Below are 6,237 nucleotides of genomic sequence, written 5' to 3'. Positions count from 1 at the left end.
CATAAGTATTGAAGTAAATATTTTAATCAGCATTAGCGACTATTAAGCAATGATATTAGGACAATGGCCTTTAATTCTAGTAATCGTAAATGGGGGGGGGGGGGGAGCCTAATTAGATTACACAAAATATGTTTTATGCATTTAAAATACAAATGCAAAGAAAGAGGTGACGTTATTCTTTAAAATATCAACTGGAATAGGCAGTTCTTAAAGAGGGTCCAAGCTGACTAGATCATATAGACAATAGGTGCAGGAGTAGGCCATTCGGCCCTTCGAGCCAGCACCGCCATTCAATGTGATCATGGCTGATCATTCTCAATCAGTACCCCGTTCCTGCCTTCTCCCCATACCCCCTGACTCCGCTATCCTTAAGAGATCTATCCAGCTCTCTCTTGAATGCATCCAGAGAATTGGCCTCCACTGCCTTCTAAGGCATAGAATTCCACAGATTTACAACTCTCTGACTGAAAAAGTTTTTCCTCGTCTCTGTTCTAAATGGCCTACCCTTTATTCTTAAACTGTGGCCCCTGGTTTATATCTTTGATATAAACCAGCATCTGTAGTTCACTTTTATTACGTTTTCTGTGATTTTCCTCGTTAATGTAGTTTAATAAAATAAATTTGCACTTTGAGTTTAAGTTTGCATTTGGAGTGAAGTTTTAGATATCGTGATGTCTTTCCTAACTGGGGAGTGTTGAATTTACATTTGTAGTCGGAGGCTGGTGAATCTGTGGAACTCATTGCCACATAAAGATGTGGAGGCCAAGTCAATGGATATTTTCAAGGCAGAGATAAATAGATTCCTGATTAGTACGGGTGTCAGGGGTTATGGGGAGAAGGCAGGAGAATGGGGTTGGGAGGGAGAGATAGACCAGCCATGATTGAATGGTGGAGCAGACTTGATGGGCCGAGTGGCCTAATTCTGCTCCTGTCACTTATGAACTTATGAATTCCATCCTTTTATTTAGCCTCCCTATCCCTGCAAAGCAAAACCTCCAAACCACTTCCGGTGATCATGTTTCATAACAAAGGACCCTCAGTCTGAAGGGGGGGGGGGGGGGTCCTGTCCATTGACGTTGTCTGACCATTTTCCCTCTGCAGATTTTGCCTGACCGGCCGAGTTCCTCCAGCACTTTGTTATTTGCAGAGAACCCTTTCAACTCTATTCAGTACATTTAAGATAGACACAATACGCTGGAGTAACTCAGCGGAACAGGCAGCATCTCTGGAGAGAAGGAATGGGTGACGTTTCGGGTCGAGACCCTTCTTCAGACTGAAAAAGGGTCTCGACCCGAAACGTCACCCATTCCTTCTCTCCAGAGATGCTGCCTGTCCCGCTGAGTTACTCCAGCATTTTGTGTCTATCTTCGATTTAAACCAGCATCTGCAGTTCTTTCCTACACACGCTGTTGTTCATCTGTTGGCTAGAATTTGACCTATGCTTGGAAGTGCACAGGATGGTGAACAATGTTGCAATGGACATTAAGCTCTGGCACAATTTAGGCAACACTCGAGATGTCCGAATAGGCTGGAAAACCTTTGGAAAAAGATGAGGGGAAATTTGAGTGTTTTCCACATTCCCACCACATTAACATCATGTTCACTGCCAAGATTTCATTTTTCCACTTGTCTCCTCTGACACCAGTATACTCGAGGGTGGCAATGAACAGGTTAAACTTGCAGTAACCACCTTCCAATTCCTGACCCGAATGGCTCTTCACCACCGATGAACCCAGAAGAGTGGTGAATCTGTGGAATTCTCTGCCACAGGTAGTTGAGGCCAGTTCATTGGCTATATTTAAGAGGGAGTTAGATGTGGCCCTTGTGGCTAAAGGGGTCAGGGGGTATGGAGAGAAGGCAGGTACAGGATACTGAGTTTGATGATCAGCCATGATCATATTGAATGACGGTGCAGGCTCGAAGGGCCGAATGGCCTACTCCTGCACCTATTTTCTAAGTTTCTATGTTAAGATACATATAACAGCTAATGGTCGAAGCATTTAATAACATCTCAGTCCTTCTCCATATTTCTCACCCCAGCCCAGCCACACATTTCAACTGCGTGAACCAGCCCTTTGTTCATGCTCCCCCACCCCCTCACCCCCCTCACCCTCCCCCTTATCCCAGGGACAGATCCCCAACACCAAACATTCAATTCTTTCATTCTAGTTAACATAGCAGCACAATTCTGCAGTATTGAAATAAACTTCGGGTTGGAGAGGGTGCAGAAGAGGTTTGCTTATTTTAGAGGGTGTTTGCTATAACGAGAGGTTGGATGGACTTGGATTGCTTTCTTTAGAATGCTGGAGGTTAGTGGGAGTAAATAAAATGATGAGTGGCATAGATAGGGTAGACAGTCGGAACCTTTCCAAGGATGGAAATATCAAAGACATTAGAGGACATCGTTTCAAGGTCAGAGGGGCAAAGTTGAAAGGAGTTTGGAATCGAGAACCAGAGGACTCGGGTTTAAGGTGAGGGGGGAAAGATTTAACAGAAGCTGAGAAGTAACTTTATAATGCAAAGGGTGGTAGGTATATGGAATTAATTGGCAGGGGAACTAGTTGAGGCAGGAACTGTCGCAACATTAAAGAAACATTTAGACAGGTACATGGAGAGAAAATAGACAATAGGTGCAGGAGTAGGCCATTCGGCCCTTTGAGCCAGCACGCCATTCAATGTGATCATGGCTGATCATCCACAATCAGTACCCCGTTCCTGCCTTCTCCCCATACCCCCTGACTCCGTTATCATTAAGATGGGATAGATTTAGACGGATATGGGCCCAACACAGGCAGGTAGGACTAGTGTAGATGGTCGATGTGGGCAAGTTGGGCCAATAGACAATAGACAATAGACAATAGGGGCAGGAGGAGACCATTCGGCCCTTCGAGCCAGCACCACCATTCAATGTGATCATGGCTGATCATTCTCAATCAGTACCCCGTTCCTGCCTTCTCCCCATACCCCCTGACTCCGCTATCCTTAAGAGCTCTATCCAGCTCTCTCTCGAATGCATTCAGAGAATTAGCCTCCACTGCCTTCTGAGGCAGAGAATTCCACAGATTCACAACTCTCTGACTGAAAAGGTTTTTCTTCATCTCAGTTCTAAATGGCCTACCCCTGATTCTTAAACTGTGGCCCCTTGTTCTGGACTCCCCCAACATTGGGAACATGTTTCCTGCCTCTAACATGTCCAACCCCTTAATAATCTTATACGTTTCGATAAGATCTCCTCTCATCCTTCTAAATTCCAGTGTATACAAGCCTAGTCGCTCCAGTCTTTCAACATATGATAGTCCCGCCATTCCGGGAATTAACCTAGTAAACCTACGTTGCACGCCCTCAATAGCAAGAATATCCTTCCTCAAATTTGGAGACCAAAACTGCACACAGTACTCCTGGTGCGGACCGAGGGCCGAAGGACCTGTTTTCACGCTGTGTGGAGGGCAGGTTTTATTTACACAGAAGGTGGCATGTACCTGGAACACACTGCCAGGGTGGGTGGTGGAGGCAGATAGGATAGTGGCATTTAAGCTTTTAGATATGCACATGAATGGGGGAATATGGACCATGTGCAGGCAGATGAGATCAATTTAGTTTGGCATCATGTTCGGCACAATCATTATGTTAACCGAATGTTAACTTACAAGCACTATTTAATCAGCTGGGTTAGCACACAGGAGGAAGTTTTGGCTGATCATATTTTTTGATGGATTTATTGTTGATCATATCTTTTATGGATTCCATCGTTGATCCACAGTACTGATGTTAATCTAAGCGATTACATGTACTGCTATTAAGAACACTATTTGTTAAATCCCATCCCTAGATAATACAATCAAAAGAGAGTTCAATATTTTTTAAATAGACTAAATGGATCTGGGATTGTGAATGACATTCCACCTTGACTGTGCTTCTTATTGTCCAGACATTGAACGTTTGATGCATCTAACCCATAGAAAAATTATTTTCAATTTCATGGCCGAGTAAATAAAATCACAGAGACCTATAGTCCCACAAGCTGACGTTACAAGGTTAAACATCAACAGCCAGAGGCAATCTTAATATCACTGTCGATGAATCAGGGGAACACATAATAATTGCAATATTTATTAGGTTAATCTCAAGGTTAGTACAATCAAAATCATAGTGTGTGCAAATTGTTTAGTGTTTAGCAATTGGTTAGATGTGGTACAAAGACAGGTCAATATTTTTTGTATCGGAAATAAAGCAGAGGTTATTTTAATAAAAGAGGTGAAGGAGAGGCATTTAAAATCGTCATCTAAGATTTGTCGAGAGGCCACGCATTTCCGTGTGTCTAGCAGTGATGGAATGACTTTGCTACTTCGGAGATTTCAGCGGTCGGGAAGTGGCCGATGGTTAAACTCATCTCAGGACCATGTGTTAATAACATTGGGATCAAATTCAGAAATGATGACGGAAATTAAAATATGACAGCGTCAATTTAGGACGGAGGAAAACGTTTGCAACACAGGCTTTGATTTTCGGAAAGGAACCACACATTTGGGAGAGGATGTGGTGCAAGTGGGGAAAAGATTCAGGGATGTGCTGAAGGTGGTCTCTCTTCTTAAAGCAAAGGGGGACAGTCAGAGAGCTTTTCCACATCCTGAAGTGTTTTGTTAGATCACAGGGGGAGGAGAAATCACTTTCCCTGGCAAGTAGCTGGAATTAAAGGACAGAGAGAAAAATAATAATAGGTGAAGGAATTTAAGGGAAAGGTAAAAGGGTTTCTTCGCACGGATGGGTTGTTAAGATCTGGATTTTTTTTGGAGGGCATTTGGACAGCTATATGGTGAGGAATTAGGTCTATGAGTCAAATGCAGGCAGGTTCGTGAGCCCAGTATGCCAAACTTTGTCAGCATGGACAAGGCGGTCCGAAGGGCTTGATTATGACTATGATTAAAGAACCATGTTCGATGAGACATTTGAAGAAACTTGCATTTAGAGAGAAATAATTTGAGGTCTGCAAGAGGAATGCCCCCTTCAAAGCTGTCAAAGAGCCTGGGAGACAGAGGCCATTCAGCCCCTCGATTCTAGCAGAGCTATTGGGCAAGGTTGTGGCAGATACAACATCAGGAGTCAACATTACAGCACCGCTACAGTTAAGAAAAAAATATCAGTGTGGGTGTTAGGGGTTGTGGGGAGAAGGCAGGAGAATGGGGTTAGGAGGGAGAAATAGAACAGCCATGATTGAATGGCAGAGTATACTTGATGGGCTGAATGGCCTAATTCTGCTCCTATCATTTATGACCCCTGTGTTACACACCCAAGGGCCAAGCATCCTGACTATGGAACTTCCCATTGTCCTAGCTCTTACCCTGTGAGTTGTACCCCCTAGTTGTACAATCACCATCCAGAGGAAATCTCACCTCTTTCCTCTACCACCCCTCCCTCCCAACCCTCTGGACCACAATGACATAAGTGACGTTTGTATCAACTCCAGTCCTATAAGATCCTATGATTCTCTCTCGTAATATTTTCGGCGACTACTCTCTTGATCAGATACGGAGCGATAAAGCCTTGAAGCAACATCGGTGCAATGTTTCGAACACCTTTGGCCGCAAACTCAAAGTCTTCGAGTGTTTAAGTGTATATTTGCCATTTAGCAGACACGATTTTCTATATGATTTAACTTATATCAGGGTCGTACATCATGGAAACATGACCTTCCCTGCTGACTAAGATGCCACATCTGAGTTAGAACCATTTGCCCGGGTTTGGCCCATTTCCATCTAATCCTTCCCTCTCCATCTGAAGAAGAGTCTCGACCCGAAACATCACCCATTCCTTCTCTCCTGAGATGCTGCCTGTCCCGCTGAGTTACTCCAGCATTTTGTGAAATAAATACCTTCGATTTGTAGCAGCATCTGCAGTTATTTTCTTATACTTCCCTCTCCATGTAAATAACTAAACGTCTCTAAAATATTGTTATATTACCTACCTCTACTACTTCCTCTGGCAGTTCATTCCACATACCCACCACTATCTATATCAAGATGTTATCCCTCGGGTCATTAAATTTTTCCCTTCTTACATTAAACCTATGTCCTCGTTCATGATCCCCCTACTATGTGCATTCATCCTATCTACCCCCTTTATAATTTTTTACACCCTATAAGATCACCCCTCAGCCACCTAGACTGTTGTTTCTGATGCGTGGAGTGACAGATAATTAATGAGGTCTCCATTATTAAACAGGATTACAGATGACTGATA

General features: G+C 43.5%; 1 protein-coding gene across 1 annotated transcript in view; it reads right to left on the bottom strand.

Moving 5' to 3' along the window:
• Positions 1-6,237, bottom strand: part of LOC144610818 (complexin-3-like) — a 36,179-nt gene that overhangs the window by 29,111 nt on the left and 831 nt on the right. The window lies entirely within an intron of this gene.

Source organism: Rhinoraja longicauda, chromosome 38 (assembly GCF_053455715.1).
Source record: "Rhinoraja longicauda isolate Sanriku21f chromosome 38, sRhiLon1.1, whole genome shotgun sequence".
NCBI lineage: Eukaryota > Metazoa > Chordata > Chondrichthyes > Rajiformes > Arhynchobatidae > Rhinoraja > Rhinoraja longicauda.
This window is presented reverse-complemented; position numbering and strand designations above follow the sequence as displayed.